Below are 15,449 nucleotides of genomic sequence, written 5' to 3'. Positions count from 1 at the left end.
CAGACAAAACTGATGTCCTGGTTGCCGCCACCCTAGGACCCTCTCCCCCGACACTCCCAGGGCCCAAGCCCAAAACCTCAGCATTATCCTGAACAACAAACTCACCATGATGAGCCAGATCAATGCAGTCTCCTCTGCCTGCTTCCTCACCCTCTGAATGAAACGCAAGAGCCTCAATTGGCTCTCAGTTTCCACCATACGCATAATCTCACAAGCCCTATGTTAGCAGAATAAAGAAAAACACTGCACTGTAAACTAAAATATTTGCTTAGGATCACACAATTTGAGACCAGTTTACGTGTAAAGTACATTTCAGTTAGGCCGAGTAGATTATTTAAGATACTCAACCTGGAGGTTTGGTAACATTTTTATTATTTTTAAAGGTCTACTATGGTAGCGCTCAGTATGCTAGAATAACATCAAAACTCACGAAGAGACGGAGAGCGGCCAGACTGATTCTGAACACCCCTCCCCACCATGCAAATTCAAGATGCTGAACGACGCCTACAAAGCCCTCCACAACCAAGGACCAGCACATTCCAACAACCGCCTTAGCTTCCACCTCCCCTTCAGACCACTACGCTCTGCCTCTCCCACAACCCCTGCATCTGCCGCTACAATAGTTGTGGCTGCTTGTTCTTGTGCCTCACCACGTAATCCTGGAACAGCCTCCTCTCCCACCTCAGAACAGAATCCTCCCTCCAGGAATTCAGAAGGGGGCTCAACACCTGGCTCTTTGGCTGAGTTTCTGATCAGCCAGACCTAGTGCCTGGATACCCTCAAGGATGATTAGAGCACTATACAAATCCTGATTAATTGATTGATTGATTAATTGACTCACAAACACCATCTCCCCTAACACTCTTTCCTACAGTGCGTCTACCAGAGTATATTCAAATTTCCCACACAAGATCACAATATTTTTTTAAACAAATTAACATTCTATTCACCACAGTATTTATGTCTTACACACTTTCTTTCAATAATAAGGTGCACAATATTCATTTCTCCTAGTAAAGTGTATTCACAATTCATCTATTCCTTTTCACTATTTACGGTCCCATGAGATCATAAATGTTTTAAAACAATATAAACTGACTTTCAACACAGTACTTTTATCTTAGAGGCCTCTTCTCTAAATATAGAGGGACAGGGTGGCTTTCTCCACCCCCGTGTAGTTTCTTTACTTCATTTCCACAACACCTAAAATTCTTCACATTTTATTTCTAAAACTCCAACAGCCAATCAGAGCGCCTGCTCACGTGAGACTCTCAGGAGCAAGATCATGGCTCACCGGAAAAACAGGCCTCTCAACCAATCACTGGGCTCCATTTTTTTATTTGCACTCTTGTGGGACTCCTGTGAGCCTCTCACAGACCAGATATCTTTATATTTATAAACCTTAATATTTCAAAACTTACTGAACAGATTTACACTAAATCCCAAAAAGCACAATCTGCAGACCATGATCTGCCAAATATGCTGAAATTCCATTTAGCAGTTTTTGCTGTAGCCAATCTTAAAGAAGTCTACAGAAAATGCAAGGGGATTTTGCATTTTTGCTACCCCATTTTTGTATCGCCTCCTACTTGATGGATCATCCGAAAACTTTCCATACACAAACTAGTCAAACAGTAGCATTTTTTGGAAGGTTTTGTGGAAATTCATCAAATGGAGCCAAAGTTATCAGTAACACAAAAAACAATTCTCCTATGGAACAGCTGACCTCTAGGTTACATATATATATCAGGGGTGTGGAATTTATTAAAATATCTACTTGTCCAGGGGACAGGTTGCTTCTCAAATCTACTTGTCCTGTAAAAAGATCTACTTGTCCCTTTGGTGCCATGTAGTGTGGCGACAAATTATGGCAGCAATCTCATTATGTAAGAGCTCTGATAATAGCCTCTCTGATTATGCCAGGGCTACTACCTTAGTAGGGCTTGAATACTTGCAGTTTCAATCCCTACTGTAGCAATTTCCTTATTTTGCCACCTTTCTGCAGATCTGCATACTGGGGCTGGAGGAAGCAGTAAGCAATAGATACAGGGCTGGAATGCCTTTGAGTCTGCAAACCTACTAACCTGCACGTTTTAAAGATTTTCACCAGCTTCTCTCTAATATTTTCCCATAATAAGAAAGGTTGGACATTTACTCCTGACAATGGCAGAATTAGAACTTCTTCCAGGGTTGGGAAGAAAGTGGCTGGAGGGAAAATGAACTTGCAAATGCTCAATAGATTTTCACATGAGCAAATCTACACATCGTATTTACCCATGCTAAAATACAGTTCACAAATATTTTATAGGGGTACAACATATACCATGGGAGCACTTTTGTGACTTTCTTTAAGAATTTGGGGCCACATGTCGGTAGGTTCAGATTTGCGACCCGCAAATTGCGAGTCGCAAAGGCTTCGCAAATGCCCACCTCATGAATAATCATGAGGTGGGTCGCAATTTACGACTCCCTTGCGAATGGCGGCCCTCACAGGGATGGTGGCCTGCTGGAGACAGCAGACCACCATGTCTGTGACTGCTTTTCAATAAAGCAGTTTTTTTTTTTTTTGTAATGCAGTCCGTTTTCCTTAAAGGAAAACGAGATGCATTACAAAAACGAAAAATGAAACGTTTTCGTTTCATTTTTTCAGAGCAGGCAGTGGTCCGCTCTGAAAAAATGTTTACAGTGACATTCACAATGGGGAAGGGGTCCCATGGGGACCCCTTCCCTTTAGCGAAAGTGTTAGCACCCATTTGAAATGGGTGCAAACTGCGATTGGTTTGCTCCCGCGGTCACAAAACAATCCTACATTGCACTGCGAGTCGCAATTAGGAAGGGAACACCCCTTCCTAATTGCGAGTCACAAACCCGTTTTACGATTCGATAACCAGGTTACCGAATCGCAAAATTGGGTTTGTGCATCGCAATGTGCTTTTTGCACGTCGCAAACAGCGAAAGTCGCTGTTTGCGACATGCAAAAAGCTACCTACATGTGGGTCTTGGTCCCTAATTAGGTCTGGTGTTAACAAAGACATTTTCTTTTTATTAAACTTCTATTTCTCTCTCTTTCGGCTGGCTTTACTGTGAGTGATCGCATTCTGCTCTTCCACAAGGAGCATATTGGCACACAAAGTAGTTTTGTTCAGTGTCAGGAACTACAGTGGCACTCAGTGACGTAACGAAACTGGAGGGTGCCCCTTTGCAAAGAACATGGAGGAGCCCCCTCTCCAGACTCACTCCGGCCAGGTGCTGTGCTGAAGGGGCCCCCTGGAGGGCGGCTGTGGGGCCTTTGTTATGCCACTGGTGGCAATGTGTGCTTTTAGAGTTCAAAAATTTTTTTTTTTTTTTTGCCAGTGTTTGTTACAGTGTTGAGGGCCTGGTAGCTCCCACAACAATAAAGTGTTAGAAAAGCCATGTCAAAACAAGACACACATTGATGAAACTAAAAGACTTCTAAAAATATGTCAGATCAGTTGGCTTTGTCAGTGTTTGTTTATTTTCATGCTTCCCATAATCATGTTTAAAATTGTTACACTGATTTTCCATTAGAAATATTTTTGGGAAATACTAGCGTGCATCAACACATTTTACTAAATGACACTTCATTTGCATCTAATCAGAGAGCATTCTGGGAGCATTATACTTAGCCTCATAGCCTAAACTTTTCAAACATGTGTATACACTTTTTTTTTTTTTTTTACTGGAACCAACGTCAGTAGTGACCTTAAAACATCTATTTACAGCACTCACCCTAATAATGAAGGCTTTCAAATAATGAACCATAAATACAAGTTCGAACAGCATTATCTTTTGGAAACACATTACCTCAACTGCAGAGAGTTCCACTCTCTAAACAGGCAGTCAAAGGGTTTGTGCTGCAGAGGGTTGGGCCTACTTGTCCCAAGGACAAAGTAAACATAAAAACTTGTTGCCCTTGACCCCAAACAAGATGTCCGGGCGATAGGAATTCCACATCCCTGTATATATATATATATACACACACACACACACTGAAAAAACTAAAGGTTGCAGGAATGTTATAGTTAGGAAATAGAAATATAAAAAAACCTTAGAAAATCACACAAAAAAAACAAAGATTACAGGGACATTATACTCAGGTTCAGATTTTACAAGTGCAAAACCATAGAAATTCTGCTGTTATAGTTGGCGTTATTTCAAGTTAACTATAACTCGTGGCCTAAGGTAACTATAATTCTATCCCCCTCTTTAAATTTTACTTTGGAGAGACACATGTTTTCAATTTCAATACCAACTTGTACAGTCTATTTGTGTCTGTACATAATCGAAATGCTTCATTATCCAGCTAGTACTTGAGATAACTCTATAACTGGTGAATTGGAGTGGTTTTTAGTTTAAAACGGAACATTTCACCTAACTATAACATTACTTTAACTTTTTTTTTGGTGAACAAAAAAAAAATATATATATATATATATATATATATATATATATATATATATATATATATATATATATATATATATATATATATATATATATTACTCACTGGCGGTCGGCAATTTGGTAGTTATAGTTAAGACCTAGTTTCCACAGGAAAAGCATTTTGCACATACGTTTGGTGCTGTTTGACGACTCTTCGCGATTTTTTCAAAACTAGTTTGCCACTCACTTCAACCGCTATTTGGAAAGTTTCAATCAATCAGTCAATCAGTTAATTTGTAAAGCGCTACATACCCGTGAGGGTTTCAAGGCGCTGGGGAGGGAGGGGGAGCTGCTTCTGCTCAAAGAGCCAAGTCTTGAGTAGTTTTCTGAAGGAAGAAGGTCCTGGGTCTGTCGTAGATCCGGTGGGAGGGTGTTCCAGGTCTTGGCGGCGAGGTACGAGAATGATCTGCCGCCGGAGGATTTGCGTCGGATGCGGGGGACGGAGGTGAGGGCGAGGTTAGCGGAGCAGAGATGCCGGGTGGGGGTGTAGAAGCTGAGTCTGTTGTTCAGGTATGATGGTCCGGTGTTGTGGAGTGCCTTGTGTGCGTGGGTGAGGAAAGTTTCAGGGTGATTTGTCAAGGGGGGGCCTTGGAAAAGGGAGGGGAAGTCCTAAAATGTATTTTTACCATGTGATTTCCCATTGGGATTGTAGACACAACTACAGCCTGAAGCGCTGAACAGAATTACACCAAATGTGGCAGAAGGCTAGATCTTGGTTTAGAAAGATCTCTTTTTGTGATCTGAAGTAAATCCATTCAGTAGTTTTGGAGTTATTAAACAAAAAAGATTTATGTATCTGATAGATCTCAAACTGATATGTGATTGGCTGCCACCTCTTTAACCAGGAAGTGGTGGCAGCCATTTCGGGACTCGACCCGAGTCCTAAGAAAAAAACGCAAAAAAAAGACACAAGGGGGTAGGGTAGGAACACCCTGACCTCCTAAACCTGCTAATGGAGGTCACATCCAGAGCCAATTTCTTTTTTTTTTTTAAATTAGGTGAATTTGCGGAGGATACGCTGCAAAATAAAAAAATGAAAGCCTGGTTTCCCGTGCTTGTGGTTTTTGTTTTAAGTCCCCTCCCCGCCAATTCCTGGTGCACTGAGCTTGTTTCCACGTATTTCAAACACGACCCAAATGAGAATTGGAGAGGGATTAAAGGGTCCAGTCAAGGCAACAGCATGAAACATACGCTGGTTCCAGCTGGCTACAAAATGAAACAATTAACCGGCCCTTGGCGCTTTTTCCAAAGAGCGTTAAAACAAACAAAACGTTCTTCCATGAAAAACCAACAGAGGGCCCCCATCCAGCCGAAACTTCCCACACAAATGTGCTGATGATTAACAAAACTGAAACAATCAAATCGCAGAGATGGTCAAAGCTGTTTCAAAATGGAAAAAAAGCATCTTTTGTCTCGCGTTTTTTGAAGTGGTGAGACTGAATGCAGTTGGTTATGTTTGCTCAACTTAAAGCAAAACTAAGTACAGCGCAAGGTAATCCACAACATTGCAGTCTGCATCTAGTTATAACAAGTACAATTCTTAATGAGGTTGCCTTTGACCTTTTTAGGCCTACTTTCCTGAAACAAATTAGAACAAGCACTGGCAGAGCCAATAGGTCTCGCCTACGCAAGAGCTATTGGGTTTGCCAATGTATTTTAGCCATGTTGTTCACTAGCGTGGTTGCTGTTTATAATGGCTAAAAGTTAGTGGCATAGAGGAGAGTGACATGGAGTGTTGTAGAGTGGAATGGTGTAGAGTACATCAGCATAGAGTGTTACAGAGCATAGTGGCATAGAGTGCAACAGCATTTAATTCAGTGGCCTACAATGCAGGGTTGTAGAATGTAGTGGCGTAGATTAGAGCGGTATATAGTAAAATGCATTGGTGCACCGAACAGAGTGGCGCACATTGGAGTGGTATAGTGTATAGTGGCATAGAGTAGAGTGGGGTAGATTTGAGTGATGCAGAGGGAAGAGGCACAAAGTAGAGTGGAGTGGAGTGGCATAGAGGGCAGAGTAGAGTTGAGGGACATAGAATGCAGCAGCACAGAATGGAGTAGCACAGAGTGGTGCAGAGTATAGTGCCATAGAGTGCAGTAGCGTAGAGTGGAGTAATGCAGAGTAGAGTGGCATATAGTTCTGTGGCAGAAAGTACAGTATTGCAGAGTAGACTCAGAGTGCAGTGCTGTGAAGTGGCATAGAGAGCTGTGGCATAAGGTAATGTGATGTAGTGTGCAGTGCCGCAGGGTGAAGTGGCAGAGTAGAGGTGCATAGAGTACACTGGTGTAGAATGCAGTGGTTAAGAGTAAAGTGGCACTGAGTGGTGCAGAGTGCAGTGGCATAGACTAGATTGTTTCAGAGTACAGTGAAGTGGGGTGGAGTGGAATGGTGCTGGGTAGAGTTCTGTTGCAAAGAGTGGCATAGAGTGTAATGGCGTGGAGTAAAGTGGTGTAGTGCCGGGGCATATAGTGCAGTGGTGAAGAGTAGGTTAGAGTGGCGTACATTGGTTTGGCATAGAGTGCAGGAGCATATAGTTGACTGTTACATAATAAAGTGCATTGGCGTAGAGTGCAGTGTTGCAGAGTAGCGTAGAGTACAGTGGTGTAAAGTGGAGTTGTGCAGAGTAGATTGGTGTGGCCAGGACTGGAGTGAGAGTGCAGTAGTGTAAAGTTGGATGGCGAAGAGTGCATTTACATACAGTAGAGTCGTACATGGTAGAGAGGTGTAGAGTGAAGTGGCGTGGAGTGGTATAAAGGGGTGCAGAGTAGACCGTAGTGGCGTAGAGTGGAGTATTGATGGCGTGGTAGCACACGGTCTTACAGACAAGGCATTACAATTGAAATGACTATTACATTTGCACAGCCATACAGTTTTACTGATAAAATATATACAGTGTACAGACGAAAAAGTGTTTAACTTGCATCACTTACTTTAATGATTCGTTTAGATCATATTAAAGTACTAAAGTATTAAAGTATTTGTTTCCAACACACACAGAAATAACAAAAAATTTGCTTCATTTGGGCACTTCTAATTCTGATATATTCTGAAATACTTACACAGTTCATTCTAAATGTTGTTCTGTGCTGGAAAAAAGTCTTTCCTACCCCCCATATCCAGCAAGATTCATCCTCTCACTTTGAGGTCAGAGAAAGAAAGTTAAACAAGCGCACTTGGAAGACATCCCCTGACATTTGACCTCGTTCTACGGATGCACAGCAAATGTGACGATATACACATATACACAACAGGGGGTGGGGTAATGTGATGGTTACAAACCACAAACCCAATGGTAATCAACGGGCAGAATGCATTCCTAGGTACATGTTCTGAAGTCCCTGAGATGGATTTAGAAGACCAGACTGCGCTTTTCGAGTCAAACAAAAGGCAGCTTGCTGAACAAGTAAGTGCCCCGGGTTCAGCTCTTTGTGCATGGGTACACAGCTAGCTAGCTTGCATATTATCAACAAAAGCAAACATTGCTTCGAAAAAACCTACTCTTATGACCATAAAAAGGCCACATACATGGCCCTTGTGGAATGCACATTGGAAGCGGTTCAAAGTGTGCTTTTGTATTCCTTAAAGAAACATGACCAAGAAATATGACCGAAATCAGGCTTCCCACTGGCATTAAGGCCATAGAGTTGTATTTGTGATAAATGTATGCTCTCTTTTCACGAGCACTGTCCTCCCCAGCCTCCACCATGAGGTACTGAGGCTGGTGGCGCACTGTGAAATGCAAATGTGAGCACTTCTGTGGGACTCAACAGGGTCCTAGTCGAGTTCCCTCTACCACACTGAGGGGTTTTCTTTGAAAAAGGAGAGCAGCAGCCCATTTTATCAAACCCAACAGTAATACGTATTCTTCCCAGGAATAACACCTGATATACTAGTTCACGGGCATAACTGTTTTACTTTAATACAAATCATAATTTAGCTCAATCCACAAAACCTATTACATCCACAATTGAACGCTTTCATCAAAATATTTATACTGTCACCAAAGAGTGTAGTGTGTATTCATTCCTTACGCGAATACGTTCTTTGGGATTCAGGTGTGCAGAAAGTAGTGGCTTTTTTCTTGGCAACAAATCACACAGTTTATCCATGCCTGGATTTATCTTTTCATCCAGGTGTTTGTTGTTTTCCCTGTCAAAAGTCCCAGATCGCAATGGGGGCTAGGGGAGGGTGCAAGGATCCGATGAGCTACTGACATCTAATGTGCAAAAATCCCGGCACCCAAATGTATGTGCCTTGTGCCTATAGGCGTATTATATGCTCTGCTCGCGCCTTCGTCACTGCAGTCTCCAGGGCTTAGTAGGCATACACCAGGTCCTGCTAGACCTCACATTGGCAGCAGTGACCAAATGTCTGTCTTATCCAAAGATCCTTGTAAATGTTTGCAAGCTAGTCAGAATTGTTTTAGGAATCATGCCATTGTAAAATCCAGTCTGGAATCTGGAAGCACTTCTGAAGCATTATGGTACTTGTAGAGCTGTTTTGGTATTCATTTTATCTTTTGTAGGCATTTCGAAAGTAATTCTACAAATGAAGACCATTTTCCAACCCCCAATTCACAGAGAGCCATGACATTTATAACCATACCTGTCACTCCAAGCTGTAACATAGACTTTCAGATAGTGATATTTTTTCAACTAAGGGTGGCAAGCATTATGGGTCTTGTAGGACATACTGATAAAAGAGAAATTGAAACTAGTAATACTAGTAGAGGTGATTAATGAAAAAACTGGGACGGACCAAATGTCACCATCATGAAGTTGGGCTAGATAAAGAGTTAGGTATGTCTGGCCAGTCTGGCTATCTTGCTAAAATGTGGGCCATTATTCACTCAAACAAGCGTTTGCAATGCAATAGGTCACGCATTTGCGAGAGTAGGAGCTACTGGTGTTTTACATGCCTAACTGGACTTTTCTTGCCTCACAAATTGGTCAACCCTGCCTCATAATGTGGTCCTTTTCTGCCACATAGTTCCAGTGGCCTTGTATAAAACTAAAGCACTTCTTATTCCTCTGTCTGCCGCAAAAAAAATGAACATTTTGCTATTTAGCATCCTAATTTAAATCAGCCATGCTAATTACAATAGAATACAACTTCTACCCCACCATCAGAGTTGCTGGCTAACACAATTCCCAAAAAAACGACACAAGACGGAGAAGTAACAAGAGAAATTAACTAGAAGGGTCACCCAAACATATCAAGAATGTTCAAACAGCCATAGTGTAATGCAGTGTGACCATATATTCAGCCCCTAAAATTACGCCACCTGCCAAATATCTGTAAAGACAGAAATGTGGTACACACCAAACGTGAATAGGAGTTTTAAACTCACAAGGGCTGCGAAAGGAGCTACACCTTAAAACACCAACTGCTCCAAAAACAGTCCAGATGCAAATGCACATTCTCTGTTCAAGAATAGGAGATTTTTTATACAAAGCTCCAGTTTCCAGTGAAGCGAAAACCGCTCCCCTGCCTGCTGGGGGTTGACCTCCATTGACCTCAGCTAAAACCTAGCTTTCCCCGCTGAATCAATGAAGAAACAGCTACAAATTATTTTTGATTATTTCAGATTTCAGTTTCACGTTTCCTGGGGTAGGTAGATGAACAGTTTTTAAAACAGTAGCTAGGGGTATAATATAAGTTGAAAATAAACCGGTGCGTTTAGAAGTGGCCCGTCCACTGTTTGGTGTGGGGATAGTTCGGATAGCAGCATGCTTCCAGTTGTGGGTCCGTATGCCGCATTAAATGTATGAATGCATCTGCCGTTCTGTTGGAGCGCGCAGTGTCCACTGTGTGGTGTCGCTGGTCGGTGATGTAACCGACCATCTGACACCATGCTGGATGGTGGGGGGAAGTTATTTCGTTCTGAAGACTTGGTGGAATCCCCGGATGTTTCCGGATGGATTCCACCTCGTATTTCTCTGTACAATGGTTTGCTCCGTGGCCTCCGGCCCGGAGCTATAAATAAAGAGAGGCGTGGTCGGGAGGCCAGGGAGAATCGCGCAGCAAGCAGACGGGGACCCGTGCTGCCTGAGCGCTGCTTTGCCAGGCCTGATCTGACCACGCCGACCAGTGCAGCGTAAGACTGTCGCGTGTGTAATTTATTAACGCCCCAAGTCATGCGCAGTGTTGTGGCTCTCACCTAAGCAACAACACACTGCTCGGCTTCAGTGACATCTAAACACAGCTTAATGTTCCAACACGTCTTTTGGAGGACTGAACGATAAGTGGCAGTCTAATTCTGTTTACTTAAAACATGGGCCTATAACATTCCTAGGAGAATCAAAGGGAGGAAGTAGAAACAATGGCATATTTCCCATTCAAAGAGCGAGGACCTAAGCCGAGCAGAAACATTTGCACAGCGTGGAACTAAGATCCAGGAAGTATCCTTCCCTCTGCCGAGGCTAATGTGCTGAGGCCTGCACGCCTGCCTGCATGCTAACAGGAGTATGGGACAAGACATTCAACAGAGGAAGCCACACAGTGCTTAATTTGTGCTTGTTGTTTCCGGTGCTGAGCACCAACACTTATTTTTGAGGGCTGGCGCTTATTCTTCTGCCTCAAGAATTTGCTGCAAGCAAAAGACACATACGGGAAAGACGGAGGAAGGAAAACACGAAAAAGCGTCACAAAGGGAGAAACCAGAACGCTGCAAGAGTGAGCTGGAGCGGCAGGGAGTGGCTGTAAATAGATTAATGAGGCCCGAGATGGCTTCAGGATTACACTGCCTCAGTATTCTGTGCTCGCTCATCTAATTGCAGCAGTCACAAGTTTAAGAGGAGGGCTTTGGGCACCGGCACCTTTTTATTTACAAATTAAGCACTGGAGCCACAAGGTGGTCAACCAAATTTTAATTTAAAGCAGAAAGCACGTAATTGTAACGGAAGAATTTGCCTTTCACTTCTTAATATGTTGCTGCAGTTCAGTGAAAGATTTAAAGTCACAGTGAAGTACTGGAGTTTAGTTTGCCCGTTTGAAACCACTCACAATTTAGGTAAAGGATCTGGAGAACATGGGGAAAGAAGGCACAATTCAATGTTTTGGTCGTGAACAGGTGACAGCAAAATAATATCGATCCAGCCCTCTAATATCTGTCTGAGAGTCACACATTGTGATCCTGAGGGGAGCTCGGCGCTACCACCGAGGTTCCCAAGTCAAAAGCTGAGCTATTTGGCATATCACCCCCTCTAATTAATTTATTTTATTTTATGGACTTCAAACCTGCTGATATTTCGCTGAGGCCACTTCACAGCAGGTGTGCAGATGAAGTTTAAGTATTTGAAGAGACAAATCATCAGAAATAAAATCAGGTGTGAAAATAGTCACCTTTGTCACAATTCGGCAGCTCCTAATTTGCGGTCGACGCATATCTACAAAGGTGTTACACATTAAGTTGAGCATTGTTGCCACAGCTCGGCCTCCCTGGTTTGGTCGCCATGCCTGGGCCAGTAGATAATGGCAGCCCTGTGCATGAAGGCTGCGTGGCAGTCGTGGAGTTTCCATAAAAACTGGGCTCCAATTCAAACGAGGAGGAAACAAAACGCGATAGCCGCTATAGAGCGACGAAAGAAAAAAAAGTAGCTCACCCACAGTAAAGTTTATGGCTGATCATGCAATATTCCATGTAACAGGGTCAATCTCCAAAGCGGTAACAAAACAGGCTTAAGGCGGACAAACGTGAAGCATTTACCAATGATTTCAGGGGATTTTTGAAAGGCAGGCTCATGATCGAATGAAAGTGTTGGGCGTGAGATGGGTGTTTAAAGCCCACAGAATAGATTACAAGAGGTTGATCAACCTAAAAACCAAAGGTTACAGGTACGTTATAGTTAGGCAATAGCATTAAAAAACATAGAAATTCATTGAGAAACCCAAAGGTTACAGGATGTTATAATTAGGTTCAGATTTTATGCACACAAAACCGTAGAAATTCAGCAGTTATACTTTTCAATAAACTATAACTCGTGTCCTAAGGTAACTATAACTTGCGCACTCGCCATGCACTGCTAATTACCCCACATATTACATCAGTCATTATATTTTCTATGACATCATTGATAATATCACTGCAACATTTGTTGTAAAATTATTGATGAGAAAACTGTGCATGGCGGGGGCGCAAGATATAGTTACCTTACGGCACGAGTTTTAGTTTCTTGAGGTAAGTATAACTATAAATGTTGAATTTCTATGGTTTTGTGTGTGTAAAATCTGAACCTAACTATAACATGCCTGTAACCTTTGTTCTGGTGACCATTAAAGAGAAAAAGAAAGTCTTTTGGAGTGCTGCACATTTATTTGAAGTAAATTAATTGCAGGGATATCGTCCGTCCCAGACACAAGCACCAGCTGGACAGCGCGCCGTGAGAGGACTGCATTGGTTTGAATATATATATATATATATATATATCTATAAATAAATATAAGAGTGGTGGTAACAACAATGTTGTTGATTGTATATATCTGGTCAGACAAGGTGTGAATCCCATTATCCACAACAGCTAATTCCTTTTTCAAATTCTCCTGGTCTATTTGCCTTTACCGGGCTGCAGCCTCTTGTTGGGGAAGTTTCCATATTTCATTGTGTACTTCATACAAGAAACGCTTCCTACGTGGTATCTTGGGGCCTGACAAGAAATTTTGTAAGTCAGTGTTGTTAGACAAGAGATTGAGGTGCGCTTTAACCGAATCAAGTGAGGACGTTTTCAGCCACTGTTGGCACAATTTTCCTACACTATGGGGGTCATTCTGACCCTGGCGGCCACCACCGACCACGGGAGCACCGCCAACAGGCTGGCGGTGCTCCCACGAGCATTCTGACCGCGGCGGTTCAGCCGCGGTCAGAAGCGGCAAGTCGGCGGGCTCCCGACTTACCGCTGCTCGGGGGAATCCTTCATGGCGGCGGAGCCATGAGGATTCTGACAGCCCCTACCGCCATCCTGTTCATGGCGGGAAACCCGCCATGAACAGGATGGCGGTAGGGGGTGCCGCGGGGCCCCCGTAAGAGGGCCCCGCTAAGTATTTCAGTGTCTGCCTTGCAGACACTGAAATACGCGACGGGTGCAACTGCACCCGTCGCACCCCTGCAACTACGCCGGCTCAATTCTGAGCCGGCGTCCTCGTTGCAGGGGCATTTCCTCTGGGCCGGCGGGCGCTCTTTTGGAGAGCGCCCGCCGGCCCAGAGGAAATGTCTGAATGGCCGCCGCGGTCTTTTGACCGCGGTGCGGTCATTTGGCGGCGGTACTATGGCGGACGGCCTCCGCCGTCCGCCATAGTCAGAATCACCCCCTATATGTTGTAATTATGTCAGCATGTTCTGGTGATATATAGCGAGGGTCTGGCCTACTCGGGCGGAAACCCCCTGAGGAGGTGACAAAACATTGATGACACCCGTTGGTATCTATGGGCCACAATAACCACCCGCCTGGGCGTGTCAGTGAAGCATTAAACGTACCATTCTGGACCCACTCATTAAGCTCGTGTATGGTTGCATTTGTGTATTTTTGCCAATTGCCAAATTTTGCAGGGGCAGGTATACTGGGCATGTTTAATTCTCTAATTGTTGCTAAGCCTAAGCAACTTGTTTGTTGCACTGTTTCATTTAAAAAGATCATTTGAACAGGGATGAGACATGCTCTAAACAATGTTTCTGCACCCTTAGTCTGCCAATTTTTTGTTCCCCAAACGCTTTTCAAATCAATATATTTGGACCAATATTCATAACCTTCTATTGATAACCGAGAAACAAAGGATTCAGAATATATACATTTCGTGTTGGTCAATAGCATATGTATGTCCTTAGTAGGAGTTACTTTAAAATAATATGACTCAGCATTTTTTTTGACGATGCCCAGAAAAATATGCAAACTTTTCAGTATAAGTTTTTGAATTCCCTTGTGGTGGAGTTGGAAAATGTTCCCATTGCGTGTAATTAAACATCGTTTTTGGACTACTCGCTCTATGTATGAAGTGGTGCCCATAATAATTATAGCAAAACATATCACCATAATTTTCTTTAAACTGGTAAACATCTTCGTTTTCATAGACAGTATAATATTGCAATTCTGTCATCATAGAATCAACTGCTTTCACATCCCAATCATCAGACACAATGCCTGGTATGACTATATCATTCATAGATAATTTTAACACATACGGTATTTGAATGATTTCCGTGGGACCATATATATCAAACATCACTTTGTCCCAAACAATCCCATCAGGAATTGGCACTGCCGAAATGTTCACAAAAGATAAGTCTCTTGGGACCTTATGTGATGAAAAATGTGGTTTCAAAACCTCCTCCACCTGTTCAACCGCTGATCTTTCGGGAAGAAATTGACCATGTATCAACAAGAAAAAGGTAATAACAAAACCAATCCAAAGCAGAAAGGCTAGGACAGTCAAAGAAAGCCATACATAGTTCCATGGAAAAATGAAATATGTTTCTCTAAGCCAATGTATTAGCTTACGTGCACCTGACAGGTCAGTTGTCGAAGAGGCAAACGGGTCCGATAGACCGCCGTTGAAGTTGTCGCGTAGGCTCTAATTATCCTAATGAGACTACTGGATTTTGAGCGGCAAGATCGTTCACAGTGTGGGGGACTGAGTCTGACCCATGGTGGATGACACTTGTCACTCTAAATCCAGGTTTTGCTCCGGCTAACTAGCCGTGCCTCATCTCTCCCAAATGGTAGAGACAATTGGGCAGCCGAGCGCATGACATCTTAATACTTCTGAGGGAAGTCGTGGTCACTCAGGTCACAACCGGTTCTCTCATACACAGTGCGGTCTCATATATAAATGACAAAAGGCAGTATACGTTTTAAAGATTGGTTTAATAAAACGTCTGCATTTTAGATAGCAAAGCGTGAGCTGCAATAACCAGAACTACACAACACAGTAATATTAAAATAGTGACGATGTGAGTGAAGCACAAGAATAAAGAATAAAGCTATCATAGTGCC

At 43.0% G+C, this 15,449-nt stretch overlaps 1 protein-coding gene across 2 annotated transcripts in view; it reads right to left on the bottom strand.

The window, feature by feature from the left end:
• The window catches only part of LOC138286463 (schlafen family member 13-like), a 240,303-nt gene that overhangs the window by 184,919 nt on the left and 39,935 nt on the right, over positions 1 to 15,449 (bottom strand). The gene's annotated exons all lie outside the window — the stretch shown is intronic.

Source organism: Pleurodeles waltl, chromosome 3_2 (assembly GCF_031143425.1).
Source record: "Pleurodeles waltl isolate 20211129_DDA chromosome 3_2, aPleWal1.hap1.20221129, whole genome shotgun sequence".
Taxonomy (NCBI): Eukaryota; Metazoa; Chordata; class Amphibia; order Caudata; family Salamandridae; genus Pleurodeles; species Pleurodeles waltl.
The sequence above is the reverse complement of the archived record's forward strand: the minus strand, read 5'-3'. Positions and strand labels throughout refer to the sequence as shown.